Raw genomic sequence first — 19907 nt, 5'->3', positions numbered from 1 at the left:
TCCAATGCTCGCATTTTAACTGACTCTGACGCGATTGTAGTGGGTCGGACACACTGTTACCTTGCAGTCCTGAAAGGTCCAGGGGCGAGACTGGCACAGCCTTTTCCTTCGCCGCGCGGCTACAGCCGCCTGACGACCTGGGGCCAGAACCTCATCTGCTTCACTTCCCGATGATGAGTCATCAGGCAAAGGCAACTCTGAGACGCTGGGAGCGAACAGAGGTGGATGGAGAGGGGCACTTTGGCTAAGTTTGCTAGAGCCAGAACAGACAGCACAGACTACAGGTGGCTGCGCTGCAGTTTGAACAGCAGCCTCTTTACGGGATGCCGTCTTGGCCGGCCGCAGCCGAACTGGAGCTGGAGCTACTACAGCCATCTCTGGGGCAACAGCCGCGCCCGGCGCCGCCCTTGTCTCTTGCACCGCGGCCGCGTTCAGCGCCCCTGCCCCCGGCCGCAGCTCTGCAGCCGTGGCCGCTTCTGGGTTTTCCCGCGGCAGCGGTACTTCCGGGTTCGCCGCCGGCCACGCCCTCCTTTGTTTGGAGCCGCGGCTCCCGCAGGCGGCGCGGGCCGTGCTGGCGGCACGGGCCCGGTACACCCCGCGCGGCAGGGTGCCTCTGTTATCTGCAGCAGCTGCTCTTGCAAGCTGAGCAGGTCCTCCAGCTGCTGTGATATGTTCGGTAACTCTGTCAGCAAAGGCAGATGCTTTTTTAAAAGGTCGATGGCTCGGTTCTGCAGCGATGCAGGATAGTTCAGCGCCAAGGAGGGCACCAGGCAGCGGACCACACCCAGGCAGTCTCGGAGCAGGCACGCTGTAAGAGACGCTCCGAAGATTCCTCATCTGCCTCACGATCGTCGCCGAGGACAGAGACTGAACACAGGAGTCCTGGCCCTGCTGAGGTGGGATGTCTGCCAAGTGTTGCCTACGGGTGTGCCCACTGGGAACTGGTATGCATTCCTGAGGAAAATTAGTGCAGGTCACAATGGACTGTGCCGTTCTTGCTGCCCAGGCGGGAAGGACTGCGCTGAAGCGAAAAGGAACGACCTGTCCTGTACACCTCTCCGGTACACCTGTCTTGTACGTCTGTCCTGTATCTGTTTCCCAAAGCAACGGACCCCATAACAATGGCTGTAGACTTCCCAACCTCTTGGCCAGTTGCCCCTCGCTTCTGAAAAGGACTATAAAGGGACCTTCTAAAATAACCAAGTAGGAGATCTCCCCACGGAAAGAAGACGAATCTATTGGCAGAAGACCACGAGGACTTCGTCTCATCCGTTGGTAGCTATTGCCCCTCTTTTTCCCCCTCTCTACTTTGTTTTTCTCTCTCTCTCTCTCTTACTCTCTTCTATTGCATTACTGTGTTGTGGGCACTTAATAAAGGTGCACTGTTTTGATTAAAACTGAAATCTCTTGTGTCCTTTTACACTCTGAGATCGATAAACGAACCATCATGACCCTCGCTTGCATTCACGAATCGTGACATTAAACTGGCATCACGGACAGGATCTGTCAGACAGAAGGGGTTGCATGGTTGTGTGTAGTCTGTAATAGGGGAAGGATGTTTCGCTCCAGCCGCACCTAGCCCGACACCCCGATAAGGGTGAGCGGTGTCTAGAAAGCAAGGGGGGTGACTCGAATTTCCCGCAAACTGCACACGCCTAGGTGAAAAGCACCCCATACTCAGCTGAGGGCTCTGTCTTCAGATTTTTCACAAAAGATCTCTTAGTGTAAAAGGGGGAACTGTGTTTTTTGGTGTGTGTGTGAATTTGGACTGCTTGGTGTAGTGAAGAGACGACCATAAGTAACTTAAGGAGTACCTCCCAAGCAGATTTGGTCTCTTCACCCACCCAGGGAAGCGAAGGGAGACACAGTGAAGCTGTTTGTGTCACAGTGTGTAATTAACTTTTACCTCCCTGTGATGGTTTTGATACCTTCATAAAATGACTGAAAACCCTAGTGCAAAAGTTAAAGCTGCATTTTATGCTCTGCTAGCAAAACATAATGCCCGGCCCTCTCTGGGAGGGGAAGAATGGGCTCAAAATAACTGGTTTAATTTGGATAATGTAACTGATAGAGTATGTTCTTTACAACATGAGACTAGATTTAAATTTGGCCGAAATAAAACCATAATCTGCTCTGTTTTAGGGGCATACCTTGCGGCAGCTATAGATCATCACTTAAAGCAATGTACTGAGGAGAAAGCAATCATAGATTCACTTCAAAACCTAGTGGAGATTTTACAGAAACAATTAGATGAAGAGAAGAATAAAAATCATTTGCTAAACACTGCTTTAAAAGAGGAATATTTTAGGAATTCAAAGAATGCTGACTCACCAAAAGAGACAGAGGAAAAGGAAACTCCTCACATTAACCAAATATATCCCCAGAAAGAACTAATACTAGTAAAAAATTGTGGGGAAAACTGCTGCCCTCGTATGAGACCTCTGATTAAAACAGAATATAATTATATCAGTGATGAAGATTTTGAACCGCATATCACCACTAAACAAATACCATACACTGCTGTTGAATTGGCCAGGTTAAAAAAGGAGTATGGGCGGCTCCCCCACGAATCTGAGACGGAATATGTTTTCCGAGTGTCCCTCACTGGAGGAGACCAAATTCAATTAACTAACAGGAGGCCAGTGGATACTGGGGACATGAAGTTTTCTTGACAACAGGAGACAAACGTAGCACATGGTCCGGACTCAGCATGCAGCTTTCTGGGCCGGGGGACTCAATCCTTTAGAAAGGGGAGACCCTTTAGCTATAGTTGGTACCCCCGATCAACTTCTAGATAGCGTCCACAAAGCCGCCTGTTTGCAAATGATCCATGAAAGGAAGTTAACTCCTGGATATGAATCCCCGATGCAATTACCTGTGAAACCTGAACTGATGACCCCTTTAATTCGAGGCCTTCCAGAATCACTCAAACCTACAGCAATTGTCCTTCAAAAAACCATAGCAGCTGTAGGTCCCGTAGAAAGGCTGGATAGATTCCTTGGAAACCCGAGCGACCAAACTGGATCTACCGGTCCTGGGTTTACTCCATATTCAACCCCCTCTCAGCCGCCAGGTTCACAATTGAATTCACCTGCCGGTGATCACGTAGTTTGGACATGGAGTGAGGTTGCAGAAGATCTGATTAATTACAGTAGAAAATATGGACCTATAAAAATCCCAGAGGAAAAATCAGACAAAACAAAAGGTGTCAGATACATTAGGGCTCCTCATAGTGAAAAACCAGAGAATGTAAAACAGATCTCTAACCGTCAACATTGGTGGTTATTAGGTATCAAAAAGGGAGTCCCCTGTGGGTGATTCAGGAGGGGGGGGGGGGAAATGTAGGTGATTAGGGATAGGCGTTCGGAAGATATCATGTTGTACGGGACAGGTAGAACCCCTCCCCTCTACAGGTAATACGTGAGCAGAAGGAAGTGACGCGGCAAACCCAGGTTATTTAACCCTATGTAATCCATGAATAAACGCCATTTGCCGTCCACCACATTGGTGTCTGTGAGCTGATGGTCCGAACGACCTGAGGTGGTTGTCGTGCCGTTCCTGAACCAGGTCCCTACGCCTCCGAGAGGCAACAAGTGGTGCCGAAACCCGGGAACCGGAATCGGAATCGGGATCGGGAATTCGCCTGGACGGGTGAATGGCGGCTGGCGCGGCAGGACCAGCCCGGCGGGGAGGACGCTCCCGGACCAGCGAGGAGGATGGAAGCTCTCACGAAGGTCGTATCTCAGATTCATAAGCAATGGGGTATTGATTGCAAGCCAAAAGATTTTACACTTGCTGTTGCGAGGCTATTGGAAATTGGGGTCATAGACTGACCGGTGGATATACTGCACCCAGAAGTATGGGACAAATGTACTAAGGCTCTGGCCGATGAAACAATGTCCTCGGGTTCAGGGAAAAACCTTAAATTATGGGGAAAAGTCATGCAGGCTTTGCGTAAGGCTCTGCAAGAGCAGGAGACCTGGAAAGCCGCACGGAACTGTTTGCTGGCCACACCTCGGTTGGGAGTTTGGGCGGCCACGCAAACTACAGATGAAAGCAGCCCTGCCGAGCGCACAGACTCGCAGGAGCAAGCACCCTCTCCACGGCCCCCCAGCCCAACCCTGCCTACAGAGGGAAAGGAGCAGGCGCAGTCATTCTGGGGCGGGCTGGTGGAGGAGGCCAGGAGGGCTGCCATTAAAGCGGAATCCGAAACGGCGTGGGCGAGACCCCTGCCCTATGCCCCGCAGAATGGCGCCGACCCCCGAGGGGATGGGGGGGGCGCACACGCGGCCGGCGGGAGCGGGGGAGGTGCGCCAGATAACACAGACGCGGCCGGTGGTATCAAAGAAGGTCCGCTAGATACCGCAGACGCGCGTGAACGGAAAAGGGGGGGGAATCCCGGAGGGGGAACCAAGGCCAACCAGAGCGCTCGCCCAGAAACATGCCCTTTATATAGCAAGAGCCTCCCTCAGCAGGAGGCGGGGTGAGCCCAGGGGGAAGGAACGGCCCAATCCTAAGAGAAAGGGGCGGGGTAGGAGCCCAGCGAAAAAGCTCCGGAGCCCGGAAGTATCCAGTCAGTCGACTTCCAGCTCCAAGTCAGACTGTAGCTGGAGCGAGTGGCTTGACGAATGGTCCGTAACCGACTCCGACTCCGACAAAGATGATTTAAAAATAGATAAAAGCTGTAACCACCGCGCTCCTACTTGGGCCAAGGGGAAATTTGAAAAAGAACCTACTCCGCTTACAGACTGGAGAAAGATAAAAACAGCCTGCACTGAATGGGCCCCTTCAGCCACGCTAGCTTTCCCGGTCCGAGTAGGAGGACAAGCTGGAAACCAGAGGACTTACTCACCGATAAATCCTAAAGATATACAAGCAATTGTTAAAGCAATTGCAGACAGAGGGATTAATTTGGCTATGGTTTCCACCCTCAACGACAGCCTTTTTGGAGGGGACGACATGCTCCCGTTTGACCTATCAAATACCTAAATCAGCTCCTTACGATCCATTTCTCAGCGTACTAAACGCTACCTTTTGTCATTGAATCAATCAAACCCGAACCTTACAGAATCATGCTGGTTGTGTTATGATGCGCAACCCCCTTTTTCTGAGGGCATTGCACTTAATGTTCCTTTTGGCTACTCAGCAGCACAAAATCCACACCAGTGCAGGTGGGATGCCCCGCGGAGAGGAGTTACTCTGAGTCAGATCACAGGCCAAGGCAAGTGCTTTGGCAGTGCAGTCTTAGCAAAACGAATAGGCAATGTCTGTACTGAATTTGTCAAACTTGACAAAACGATCAATAAGTGGGTGGTCCCATCCGCGTCAGGAATGTTTGTTTGCCAGCAATCCGGAATAAGCCCCTGTGTGCTTCTTGATAAATTTGATAACTCCGCTGATTTTTGTGTCCAAGTTTTAATTGTTCCTAGAGTCCTGTATCACCAAGAAGAAGAAATGTACCACCTTTTTGAAGAACCTAGCCGGCTCCACAAGAGAGAAGTAATAACAGGCATAACCATTGCAATGCTGCTCAGCCTTGGAGCCACCGGCTCGGCCACAGGTGTTTCAGCCCTCGTGACCCAACACCAGGGACCTTCTCAGCTGCAGATGACTATTGATGAGGACTTGCAAAGAATTGAAAAATCCATCTCCTTTCTAGAGAAATCTGTCTCCTCTCTCTCAGAAGTCGTCCTGCAGAACAGGCGAGGACTGGGCCTCTTGCTCATGCAACAAGGAGGCCTGTGTGCCGCCTTGAAAGAGGAATGCTGCTTCTATGCAGACCACACCGGAGTTGTATGGGACTCAATGACCAAATTAAGAGAAAGGCTAGCCCAGAGAAAAAGAGAAAGAGAAGCCCAACAAGGATGGTTCGAGTCGTGGTTTAACCAGTCTCCATGGCTGACCACCCTTGTTTCCACTCTAATAGGCCCCCTCACTATGTTACTGCTAACGTTTATTTTCGGGCCTTGCATACTAAACAAATTAGTGTCATTTGTTAAAAGCCGGTTAGAAAAGGTTAACATTCTATTTGTTGACCGCCAACAATTGCTCTAGAGCGCATTTATTTTGTAAATGTTATATCAGTTTTTATAACTTGTTATGTAGGTTTTTGCTAGTTCTTGAAATTTTATACCATTTATACTTTGCATGTTTTTTAATCAATCATGGGGGGGGGGAAATGTGGGTGATTCAGGATAGAGGGGGGGGAAATGTAGGTGATTAGGGATAGGCGTTCGGAAGATATCGTGTTGTACGGGACAGGTAGAACCCCTCCCCTCTACAGGTAATACGTGAGCAGAAGGAAGTGACGCGGCAAACCCAGGTTATTTAACCCTATGTAATCCATGAATAAACGCCATTTGCCGTCCACCACATTGGTGTCTGTGAGCTGATGGTCCGAACGACCTGAGGTGGTCGTCGTGCCGTTCCTGAACCAGGTCGCTACGCCTCCGAGAGGCAACAGTCCCCAGAGATGTGATGGATGGCTTACCCCTTGATAAATTGAGTAAGGTAGTGTCTAACTGGCACTGCTGAAACTCATTCTACCGAATCCGTCACTTCAACTGAGTGCACCCCCCCTCCCTCAGAATCTGGTCAGTGAGTCAAAGCAACCTCTCCCTCAAGGTCTGTGCAGTGAGCCAAAACGACCTCTCCCTCAAAACCAGGGAAACTAGACCCTCCGTCTCTTGTCAGTGGGTGAAGAGATGGAGCATGGGTATACCTGAGAATGCTCACTAAAAATAAAACAGGAGATATAATGATCACAGCTATTATAGGCGCTAAACAGGCACCTGTAACTTTTCTGATTGACACTGGGGCACAAATTTCTGCACTGACAAAGAAAGATGCCCGGACGTGTGGAATTGTTCCAACAAAGAACTGATATTGTGTTTTAAATGCCTTGGGAATGACAGAATCTATGAATGTGGCCCTAGTCAAGCTCACTTTGCCTGGAGAGGAAAATCAACTCTCTATTAATATGGTGATTGGAGATATCCCAACCAATTTATTAGGGATGAATGCCCTCGTTGGGAGACAGTGGGAGGACTCAGAGGGTCTTCTGTGGTCTTTTGGCACACAACGTTTTAATGTCAGACTGCTCCAAGCCGCACCCTCCCTACCATTCAGCAAAGTAACTAATGTGAAACAATACCCCCTCCCCCTGGGTGCCAAAGAGGGCATCAAGCCAGTGATACAGGAGCTATGAGAACAAGGAGTAATAGTTAATACTCATTCTCCTTTCAATTCTCCGGTGTGGCCAGCACGAAAGCCTAATGGGAAGTGGAGGCTGACAATAGATTTTCGTAGGCTAAACGCTAACACAGACCCTCTTACAGCAGCCATCCCAAATCTGGCAGAATTAATAACATTGATTCAAGAAAAGGCTCATTCAATCATGGCAACTATAGATGTCAAAGACATGGTTTTTATGATACCTTTACAGCCAGAAGATATGGACCGTTTTGCTTTCACATGGGAAGGTCAGCAATACACTTTCACTAGGCTTCCCCAAGGGTACAAACATTCTCCTACCCTGGCTCATCACGCTTTAGCCCAAGAGTTAGAAAAAATACCCAAAGCTGACAGTGTGACTGTTTATCAATACATTGATGATATCCTTGTGGGAGGAGATGAAATAGAAGGAGTGAGAGATACCCAACAGAAAATAATGTCCCACTTAGAAAGCCTTGATTTGCAAATTCCCCCAGAAAAAATCCAAAATCCTTCACATGAAGTGAAATTTTTGGGAATTTGGTGGAAAGGAGGTATGACATGTAATCCACCTCATACCCTAATCTCTTTAGATCAGATTAAAATGCCTGAATCCAAAAAAGATCTCCAACATGCTTTAGGATTATTAGTATTCTGGAGAAAACACATCCCAGATTTTTCCATAATTGCCAGACCTCTTTACAACTTGTTAAGAAAAGGGATAAAATGGGAATGGACTGCTTCTCAAGAAGAAGCATTGCAATTGCTGATTTTTGAAGCAACAGCTCACCAAGCCCTGGGCCCTATTCACCCTACAGATCCTTTTCAGGTGGAATGGGGATTTGCCTCCTCAGGGTTGTCAGTACACATATGGCAGCGGGGCCCCGAGGGTCCGACGAGGCCTGTTGGTTTTTACTCCCGTGGCTTCAAAGATGCTGAAAAAAGGTACACTACCTGGGAGAAAGGATTGTTTGTGATTAGCTTAGCTCTCATAGAAGTGGAGAAGATTGCACGACAACAACCAATTGTTTTGAGAGGCCCTTTCAAAGTTATTAAGGCAGTCTCTACTGGCACCACCCCCACCTGACGGGGTGGCCCAGAGGGCCTCAGTAAGGAAGTGGTATGCTCAGATTGAACATTACTGTAGCGTCTTCTCCATAACTGAAGGAGCTGTAAAAAATCTGGCAATCCAAGAAACTGAAAACTTGGGTAGCAGCCAAGGCAAACCTGCCTCAGTCATTAAGGTAGCCCCTCCTTTTTCCCCTGAACAGTCAGCAAATTCTTGGTTTACAGATGCTTCTGCCAAGCAAGAAGGAAAGGTGTGGAAGTACAAGGCTGTAGCCCTCCACACTTCCTCAGGTGAACGAATTATCACAGAGGGGGAAGGCAGCGCCCAAGTTGGCGAGCTGATCACTGTTTGGAGTGTTTTCCAACGTGAGGCACAGAATACTTCTCTTGTCTGTATCTACACTGATTCCTATGCTGTGTTTAAGGGATGTACTGAGTGGCTTCCTTTTTGGCAGCAAAATAACTGGGAAGTTAACAGAATCCCAGTATGGCAAAAGGAAAAGTGGCAAGAAATTCTAAATATTGCAAGTCAAGGGAATTTTGCCGTGGGGTGGGTAGCCTCTCACCAGACAGATGGAAATCCAGCAGGAGAGTGGAACAATAAAGCTGATGAATTAGCAAGACTAAGTCCTTTGAAAAAGGACCAGATTACAGAGGACTGGGAGCACTTATTAGAATGGTTGCATGTAAAAAACAACACACTGGTGCAAAAGATTTGTACAAAGAAGCCCTTGCTCGCGGTTGGTCTGTTACCAGAGAAATGTGTAAAACATGCATATCAGCCTGTGAACAATGCCACAGACGGCTGGAAAGACACCCTTTGGAAGATGACCCTCTGCATTTAAGAAAAGGTAAAGGTAAAGGCTTATGGGATGCGTGGCAGGTAGATTATATTGGCCCCTTTAAAAAGTCAGGAGGCAAACACTTTGTGCTGGTAGGAGTGGAGATTATATCTGGGTTAGTCCAGGCCGATGCCTTTAAAAGAGCTACAGGAGATAACACTGTCAAAGCATTGCAGGGATGGTTTGGAACTTTCCCAAAACCACAAGAAATTCAATCTGATAATGGGTCTCACTTTACTGCCAAAGTTGTACAGGACTGGGCAAAAAGTGAAGGGATTAAATGGACTTTTCACACCCCTTACTACCCTCAAGCTAACGGGATTGTAGAAAGGACCAATGGTCTCTTGAAACGACTTCTGAAACCACAGGAGGGAAATTGGGATGTTCGGCTATGGGAAGCTGTGAAAGGTGTGAATGATAGATGGGGGGTAAACGGGTGTCCTAAAATCACTGCCTTTTGCCCAACAGCTCCAAGCACAATTCCTTCACTACAGGGACCAAATGATCCTAAGAATCCTGCACACTACCCTGGACAACCTGTTTTGGTAGACTTTCCTACTGTAGGAGAAGTACCACTAGTGCTAAAAAGCCCTCTGAATAAATGTGCATGGGTAGCCTCTGATGCCCTAGGGAGAGAGCATTGGATACATACACGCTGGATAATTCCATCATTCTAATTTTCTGCCTTTTGGTAGCAGACTCTGTTGTGTTTACTTTTCCCAGAAGAACTCCGAGGGACATAAAGACCACATAAACCATGATAAAACTGGTGATACTTTTCTGCATCCTACCACAGCACCAGGGTCAAAAAACAGCTGAGTGGCCATGGTCTGAAGCTACCATTAGATACACTAGCACCCTAGGATCCTATCCCAGAGATCGTCGCCCAAACCTAGCCACTGTAGTACTGCACGACTCTGAGGTATACCGTTCAAATGAATGGGGATGGGACTTGAAGGATTGGACTACAACTCTAAATGGAACAATTGGTGAAAGAATTGAGGTAAGATGTAGAAAAGTAGAAGGATCTTTCTCTGAGAAAGCTTCCACCATTACAATTGCTGGGAATTTTCTAAAACCAGATGGGAAAAGTGATTTGCACCCCAACATTACGGCCGAACTCTGCCCTACAACGGAGTGGGCGTGTGACAAACAAACCCCCTTCATCCTGTGTTGCCATCAGAAGAATGTCGGTAACTACACCTTAGACCCCAGTACCAACAATGTGCAAATCATGAAGCTTTGCAAAAATGAACCAACTGACTGATGGTATAACTTTAACTAAATCAGCCTATGTAACATGCAATTGGCTAAATAACCAGACAGATCAGGCAAGTTTGAAAGGTTTAACTTATAAATTCAAAATAAATGCCATAGCAAAGCCCATACTGAGTGCAGTAATTACGTACCATGGTATAAGTACCTCCCTTATGCTAGATGACAAGAATAACGTTTTTCCTCCGTTTATGGTAACCCAAGGTGATGATGTTTCAATACGATGTAGATTAATTGATGGATCTTTTACTAAACCTATACACAGTTATAGCATTGGACCTCACGGCCGTGTTTTGTTTTGTGAAATTCAAAACCAAGATTGTTGGCTAAACTTAACTGCTGTACAATTTTCCCATAAAGTCATGTGTGGTAAAAACAATACAAAACACTGGGGACAACTCGATGTCGATGTCGTAATACCTACCACCCAACCACCGGTTATGCTAAGCCCAAGAATTTTTGAAATTGGACCATATATAATCAGGAAAACAGGCCAACAACAAATATTGTTCAATCCGGCATGGTCCCTTAAACAAGTCAAATTGCTGATGCAAAACAATGTCTCAGAAGTTCAGCCAGCTTGTTCACCTATTCTGCAAACTTCCTTCAAGGGGTGGACAACCTGGTTGCGAAAGAGGAACCCTTCTAAGAAACGAACGCAAAGAGACATAACCGGTGTTATGGGAACAGGATTGGGAATCTTAAATAGTATTGATTCAGAAGTACTAATGAATAAATTGGCTGCCACAACTACAGATTTGACTAAAATACAACAACCACTGCAGTCATCCCTATTAGCCTTGGGAGGCCATCAGTGGTTGTTATCAAACATATTACCAAATTGGGAAAAGTAAATGTGAATGACCACAAATTGATAATTGACCCACTCGATGCTACACAAAACAACATTTCTTTGGCTCTCAGCTGCATCCAGGCTCAATTATGGATGCAGTCAGTTGCTGCCTCAATTATAAGAGAAAGTGAAGAAGGCACTTTTCCTACTGAAATTCGGAAAATAATCTGGGACAGTGACACTGATTTTGAAAGAGAATTCCAATCCTGGTGGAACTTAGTAAATTTTACCTACGATCCCATCACAAACACAGCCACAGCCTTTGTACTAACCATACGTAATGCTTCAGTGCATTTGATATTCCCTGTCATTGCATTAGGGCTGAACCATGATGGAGCTGCTCTCTATCCTTTCGAGCATAGAGAATGGGCCTGTCAAATTGGTGAGAAGTGGCAAACTGTTAGTTTAGAAACTTGTATTGTCCGAGAACAACAAGGGTTCATCTGTGAAAGTAATGCAATTAGAGCTCAAGACATTTGTTTAGATACAGAACAAAATATCTGTCATTTTGAAATTCATCCTAACGAGATTCCTGAAACAGTGCTTGTCTATATAGGTAATGGATGTGCATGCTTAAGAACTGCTTGTGATAAAGTATTTGTAGAAAATTTAGTAGGACATACTAAAAATCATTCAAATTTTTGTGTTTGTAACTTTACTAAAATCATAGGATGCGATTTTTCATATTTAGCCCCAGTTACTTATCACCTTTTACAGTCCAATTACACACTGATCCACAGATTATTGCCTACCCCCATTGGGATGAATCTTACTTTGGTAAAGCAATTGTTGCTTCACCAAGATTTAATTGAAATTTTGGAAAAGATCAAGAAAAATGGACAGAAAACCTTGGTAACTGTTCATCACAATGTGAAAGAAATACATCGTGTTCTAGAAAGGGTAAAGAAAGATGCTGAACACAGGTGGTGGGATACTCCTTTTGGGTGGTCACCTACTGCTACAGGTGTCCTGAACAAATTGTGTCATCCCATCATTGTTCTCTTGATTTTGGTTTTGATTGGTTTTGCTTTATCAGCAGTCTTATACATCATGAATTGTAGAATGATGAAATGGTTAACACAGTTGACATCTATAATAGATGTCCACGTCCCATCTACTGTGGACATCCCCAAGGTTATTGAAACGAGACGAACTACACAAGTATTAAAATAAGATGTGATAAGAAATTAGAGGTATTTTGATTAAAAAATTATTTATTTCTTTCTTTTGTTTCCTTCTTTTTCTTTTCTTTTCTTTTCTTTTCTTTTCTTTTCTTTTCTTTTCTTTTCTTTTCTTTTCTTTTCTTTTCTTTTCTTTTCTTTTCTTTTCTTTTCTTTTCCTTCCTTTCTTATGTTCTCTACCCTTTTCCGGGATATGCTACCAACATTGACGAGTCCTGAAGACTTCGCAACGACACTACGAAATCGTGCTGATGGAGTTCGCTTGACAACAATCGTGAGTCACGGGGTGGTGTAAGAGATGGTCCAAAGATCCCTCATCTGCCTCACGATCATCGCCGAGGACAGAGACTGAACACAGGAGTCCTGGCCCTGCTGAGGTGGGATGTCTGCCAAGTGTTGCCTACGGGTGTGCCCACTGGGAACTGGTATGCATTCCTGAGGAAAATTAGTGCAGGTCACAATGGACTGTGCCGTTCTTGCTGCCCAGGCGGGAAGGACTGCGCTGAAGCGAAAAGGAACGACCTGTCCTGTACACCTCTCCGGTACACCTGTCTTGTACGTCTGTCCTGTACCTGTTTCCCAAAGCAACGGACCCCATAACAATGGCTGTAGACTTCCCAACCTCTTGGCCAGTTGCCCCTCGCTTCTGAAAAGGACTATAAAGGGACCTTCTAAAATAACCAAGTAGGAGATCTCCCCACGGAAAGAAGATGAATCTATTGGCAGAAGACCACGAGGACTTCGTCTCATCCGTTGGTAGCTATTGCCCCTCTTTTTCCCCCTCTCTACTTTGTTTTTCTCTCTCTCTCTCTCTTACTCTCTTCTATTGCATTACTGTGTTGTGGGCACTTAATAAAGGTGCACTGTTTTGATTAAAACTGAAATCTCTTGTGTCCTTTTACACTCTGAGATCGATAAACGAACCATCACGACCCCCGCTTGCATTAGTGGATCGTGACACACGCCTGGCTCTATGCCGGCTAAGAAGGGACATCTGGGCTGCTTTTGCTCCGCTGGTGCATACACAAACGGGCTAGGAGACACCACGGGGGTCCAATTCTCTAAGCTGCTAATTCGCGGCCCTGGATAAGCCGTGGCCAGGGCCGAGCTGAGCGGCAAGGCAGGCTGTGCGCCCTCCCGCTGCCCCGACACCCCCGCCTCTGCTGGCGAGGGGTCCCTGGGGGCCACGGAGTCATGCGAGTGTGCGGGGTGAGGCGGCGCAGGCTCTGCCTGTGGAGCCGGGGTTGTTTTTTCAGATTCCACATCACTTGCCCCCTCGGACATTCCTCCGTCATTCATCACCGAAATAGGCGAGCCAGCCCTGCTGCCACAGTCGACATCAGTCAGCAGAATAAATAATGAATGCCAGGTCTATTACCGCAGGCCTGGTTCCTACGGTATATCACCGTGTCCCGCAGCCATAGGGAGGAGGAGGAGGAGGAGAAGATCCAGCAGGCAGGAATTGTGCAGCAAGATTGATTTCTTTAATTATTTTACAAACCTTTTATAGACTTTTTTCTTCATAGTCTAATTGGACAAGGGACCAGCCACCCCTTGGGGATGATTGGCCAATATCCTAAAACATCCATTGTCAAAATATTTTCTACTATACCATAAACAAGACTTTTCAAGGTTGCAAGTGGCTTAGTTGTTTACATTCCCTGCTACCTCTTCTGTGAGAGAGAAAAGTCTCTCACGGACTTAGAAAATAACAAGAAAATCCTCACTAACAGCATTTTTGTACCTACACAGGTCTGGTATAATTCTAACGCTGCTGGGTCCCCAGTTGGGAGTTCGTGCCGGACAGCACAGCCAAGTTCCTGCCATAAGGCAAAGTCCAGGGCAGTATCTCTGTCCATGGAAATCTCTTTTAAGGTAGCCCAATCTAATAATTCCCTAACTGAGTTCTCAGGAATGGAGGTGTGCAATATGCTAAACCCACCTTTCCAGACCATTACCACAGTGTCGGTTTGTGAGACATGTCAGGACACGTCAGAGAGTGCAGATCACGTCGGGCAGCACCAAATATTACCCCAGGCCTAGGCCCTCGGGTATATCACTGTGTCCCGCAGCCATAGGGAGGAGGAGGAAAGAAGATCCAGCAGGCAGGAATTGTGCAGCAAGATTGATTTATTTAATTATTTTACAAACTCTTTTATAGACTTTTTTCTTCATAGTCTAATTGGACAAAGGATCAGCCACCCCTTGGGGTGATTGGCTAAAATCCTAAAACATTGTCTTGGGGTGACCTTATGATGTGTATTCCATATCGCTGCCTATGCCCAGAAATTGATTTCTGTGCCTTTCTATACCTCTAAACTGAGCCTGAGAGGGGGAAGGAAAAACTGAGCAAAACTTCTTCAAAGCAATTTGCAGCTTGTTCAAGGTCACACACAGATAGCAATTGGTTTTCCAGCTGTGGCAGGGGAGGGAGGAAGCACCCGGCTTGCTGTTTTCCCGAGGACAGTTTTTTTGGCCAGTGGTTCAGCTGCTGTTTCTCCAGAGAGAGACTGAGAGTTGAATTTTTCCTTCCCTGGAATTCTGGATTTTCTCCCTTTTCTACTGGACTACTTGATTGCTTTAACATCAGAGCACATCGGGAGGACTTTCCACCGGGCACAGAGGGCCTGGCCCTGGGCCAAGCCCCAGCTCCAAGGAGACCAAAGGGAGGACTCTGACACTTTCCCAGCTTTTTCTCCACAGCGAGAGATTTTTTTATTTAGCATTATTATCCTTTTCCCGTGTGTTTGTTAAATAAATAGCTTTTATCTCTTTCACTTTCCTTTGAGGAAAACATTTTTCCCGAACCTGGTGGGGGAGGGGTAGTTGTGCCTTCTCTCAGAGGATATATTTCTAAATTTGGCCAAACCGGAACAAATATCCATTGTCAAAATATTTTTCTACTATACCATAAACAAGACTTTTCAAGGTTGCAGGTGGCTTGGTTGTTTACATACTCTGCTACCTCTTCTGTGAGACAGAAAAGTCTCTCACGGACCTAGAAACTAGCAAGAAAATCCTTGCTAGCAGCATTTTTGTATCTACGTTTTCTCAGGACCAATACTGTGTTGATTCTTCAGGAATCCACCATGTAGAAGTCCCATTACTAGTTTTATATCTTTTACAGGGGGTATTTCCTGCTCTTTTAAGAAAATTTTTCCCAGTTTGCCAGAGACATTCTTCTATTACTGTTGAACTTAGCATCCATCCTTCTGGCCAGTTTTCCCCTTTTATATTTGTTCTGTTACATTTAAGGAGTTCAACAGCTCCTAGACTACTGCCTTTCTGCGATGGCCAGTGAGCCAGTGGTACAAAGGACAAAGAGGTTCCACTACTGGGACAGTCCCTAGTACCAAAAGAACCTCCCCAGGTTAGGGTGACCAGAAAGGCTTCTCCCAGGATGCTCTGTTCTGCTATGTTAATGTACCCCAGTTCTGCTTCCCTGGTTGGCCGTTGGCCTCTCCGCCCCTTTGTTACCTTATATGTCCAATGCCCTAGAAGGTTCTCCACTCCAGGTTCCCCCCACTGGCCCTTGCCCCTTTGCCACTCCCCCAGAGTTTCCCTATTGGCTCCCTTACCCTAGTCCTGCCTGTGTACCGCCCCCGTGACCTCAGATCATTGGTCCCTGATGCTCGATCCACTCCCATACTTAAACCTGGACCCTCCATTGTTCTCTGTCTTCGTCCCTGGAACCCTTCACGCTGTGCCTGCAATAAACCTCATCCGTGGAACCCCATATGAGGACCCTTCCCGGCTCTTTGTCATCGACCCATCTACTGGAGCTATCCGTGTGTGTGTGCGTGTACGCGTATGTGAGTGTGTGGTGGTCCTGCCGAGCGGCTTCGATTTGGAGACGCTTTTAGGAAGGTCGTGACACCTCGCGCTCCAGCACCGCAAAGCTGCAGCGCCCGGCTAGCAACACCTTTCCATGGCCATTCTTCTGTCATTAAGGCCCCTCTGACAAACCCAGCAGTTAGTTACATTTAGTTCTTTACTGTAGTAGTTATCATGTTCGCCTGACATGCGAAAGGTCCCTGGTTCGAAACCAGGCAGAAACACCAATTAGAGTGTAGTGGTTTGGTCCAAAATACTCATTACTTACTTATTTTCCTTCTGTGAGATAAGAATTAGGAGAAAGCAAAGCAGGCACAAAACTTAGAATATAAAGTGTCCGCTTTCCCGCGCTTTCATGTGTCGGAGGAAAATAACTTTCAGGGATGGGACTATGCAATTACACAAATTTATTGTTTAAAATAACAAACGCATCAGCCAAGGCGTGAGATTTTACAACACCTCCGAGTAATGGCGACTAGTCACAAAATTTAGGGTTACATCATAATTTATAACTTTCTAATCCAATAGATACTTAAAACGACACTTTGTTTTAGATTTATGACCTATCACCTGTGGCACTTCTCACTGCAATGCAGCTCTGTCTTGACCAATAAATTCTCATGTCACGTACACACAGATATCTCTCTTATGCCATCTACATTCTTAACTTAAACTATATAAAATCACACTATTATATTTTAAAACCCTCCACCAAAACACCCAGTGTACAATTTTACTTATAACTATAGGAATACAAGTTTGTAATCCTTTTGCTTAAAGTCTATAAATCTCTGTCAATTAAACCAGACCTAGTCTCTTCCAGGGTTGTAAATCAAAGCCTCCTTTAATTGCAGGAGTTTCTACTCCTCTGTCTCCCACATCTCCCCCTCCTTTCTGCACCAAAAAAACTCCTTTGATGGATTTATCAATCATTCGCTGTACACATTGAAACAGACAAGGTACCATTATGAGAACTATTACTATGACTGCCAAAATGTATAGGCCTGTTGTAAGACATTTCTTTACCCACGATGCTAAACCCCATCCACTAAACAAATTATCTAGCCAAGTTCCATCATCGATTCTTATTTTCAACACACCCTCTTTAAGTTGCTGTATGCTCTTATGAATAGACTCTGAGTGGTCAGACAGATTCATTCAGCACATCCCCTCAAAGTCTTTGCATCCATGTCCATGGGCCAGCAAAAGAAATCAGTGGCTGCTCTATTTTGCAAAGTTGCATGCCTCACATCTTTGACATCTGCTAAAAGGCCACTTAGTGCAAGGGACGTGGCATTAGATTGCTTACTCACCCAACATCCTAACCGATCCAACTGCTTTAACGCAACTACTGAGGCAACTGGTGGCATAAGAAGACATGTTACAAGTCTTTTTCCATAACCCCATGGGGTAAAATCATCTTTGCACTCTGGTCCATATTGATGCAGAGCAGATCTTTTTTGTCTGTGTCTCATGTTGGCAATTGTCTTCATATTAGGAGTAAATAATGTAAGCTCTCCCAAAGTACACGGACCACCCTTAATGTTTGAAGGGATAGCTGGCCATGCTCTGCCTCCACATACAAAAAACATTCCTCTTGGTAATTGCAGAGGAATAGAGCTAGGTGCATATGAAACTACAAAAGTACTATTACACCAAAAGGAGTGGTTCTTATACACAGGGTGATATGGAGAAACATCTCTCATCATTGATTGATTAATGTTTGTAAATGGAACTCAACACAGAATTTCACTTTTACAGAACCAAGGATTTCCAATTCTTCAGGTTCATCAGAGGTTTAAAGAAGATAGGGAGTCCACCATTCCCATGTATTTACTGGAGTATAGTGTTCCCAAACTTCTGATCCTGCAAAGGTACCTCGTAAGGCCCTGTCAATTTTCTCTGGGATTGGCCAATTCTCTATTGGAACATTGACTAGACAAGTTGAAAATGGATTTTCTGGAGTTGTGGTAGACAGACATAGAGTATCCAACCCTGAAGCATTAGCTAAAGTCACCCAAACATTGGTCTTAGGTTGATCGACTGGCAAAGCTACTCCACCGAAAGCAAACAAGACAAACAAAGCAAAAAACAAACTTAACATTTGATTAAATTTCATGTTTCTTGAAAGTCCTCTTGGCAAAAGACTCCTTCTCAAATCTCAATCTCTAAACAAATTTGTAAGAATATTTTTTGTATTTTCCAATTTTATTTTCACTTCATCTAATGATGAGGCACAAAAATATTTTATACCTTCTTTAAATAGAAAAATGAGGATTATTTGCCAAAAGATCTTTACAACACATTTGCTTATGCACTCTTATATCAACCTAAAACCTAAAATTTACAGCTTTAACAATAAAACAAAAGATTGCAGGTATGGGCTGTAGTCTCTGTGAAGTTCACGTCTGCGTACTCTCTTCTCTACTCGTAGAGTTGTCAGCTTCTTTCTGCGCGTGATATGGTTTCACATTCTTCGCAGGAAGCCACCTAGGTCCCGTACCTGTAGAAACACAAGCAAACCCTTTGCCCCAGGTTATTAGTGGGAATGGACCTTCTATTTATCCTGTTTCTGGATTTCTAATCAGAACCATAGGATTTTCTCTTAATCTTGCGTGTGTGCTATTAGAGAAATGCCTAAATATTGGAGGACCAGGCTCTGCAGAAGAACTATTCAAAAAGTTATAAACATACAAGGCTTTACTTAATCGTATCTGTGGTGTTGCTTGTGCTAGATCTCCCTTTTGCTGATCTAAAATACGTTTCAAGGAATGATGTGTCCTTTCTACAATTGCCTGACTCGTGGGCGAATAAGGAATGCCAAAAGTATGGCGAACACCCCAATTCATTAAAAATGTGGCTACCTTCAGGGCTGTATAAGCAGGACCATTATCTGTTTTTATTTCTTGAGGCACCCCCAAGGAAGCGAAAGCTTGCAAAAAATGCTGACACACATGATTTGCTGTTTCTCCTGTGTGTACAGAAGCAAAAACTGCATTGGAAAATGTATCCGCTGACAGATGGATATTTTTATATTTTCCAAAAGGCGGATATTTAGTAATATCCATTTGCCACAATTGCGAACTCTGTAGCCCTCGAGGATTTACTGCTCCCATGGAGACAGGAGGCTGCACCAGTTAGCAATCTGGGCAGGTATTTACAATTGCTCTAGCCTGATCTCTGGAAAGGTGAAACATTCTCATAAGAGCTTGTGCATTCTGATGAAAAAAGGCATGACTCAACTTTGCTTGTTCAAAAATATTTGGCAAGGTGTTCACTATGGCAACTGTTAACTTATCAGCCCTGGAGTTGCCTTCCGCCAGGAATCCTGGAAGTGAAGAATGAGCCCTAATATGGGAAACAAAATATTGATTAATTCTATTTTGCACAAGTGTATAAAAACCCTTAAGGTGACGATACAGAGCATTATTGCTAGCATCCTTTAAAACTGATCCTTCTATTCTCTTAACTATTTTAGCAACATAAGCAGAATCTGTAATCAAATTAAAAGGCTCTGGGAAAAGCTGAAATGCTCTAACTACTGCTGCGAGTTCTACTACCTGGGTCGAACTCTCTACTATTTGAATAGTCTGTTTCCATGTTTTAGTTTCTGGGTCTTGCCGCGTTACCACCGAACGCTCT

Source organism: Coloeus monedula, assembly GCF_965178545.1.
Source record: "Coloeus monedula genome assembly, chromosome: W".
NCBI lineage: Eukaryota > Metazoa > Chordata > Aves > Passeriformes > Corvidae > Coloeus > Coloeus monedula.
This window is presented reverse-complemented; position numbering follows the sequence as displayed.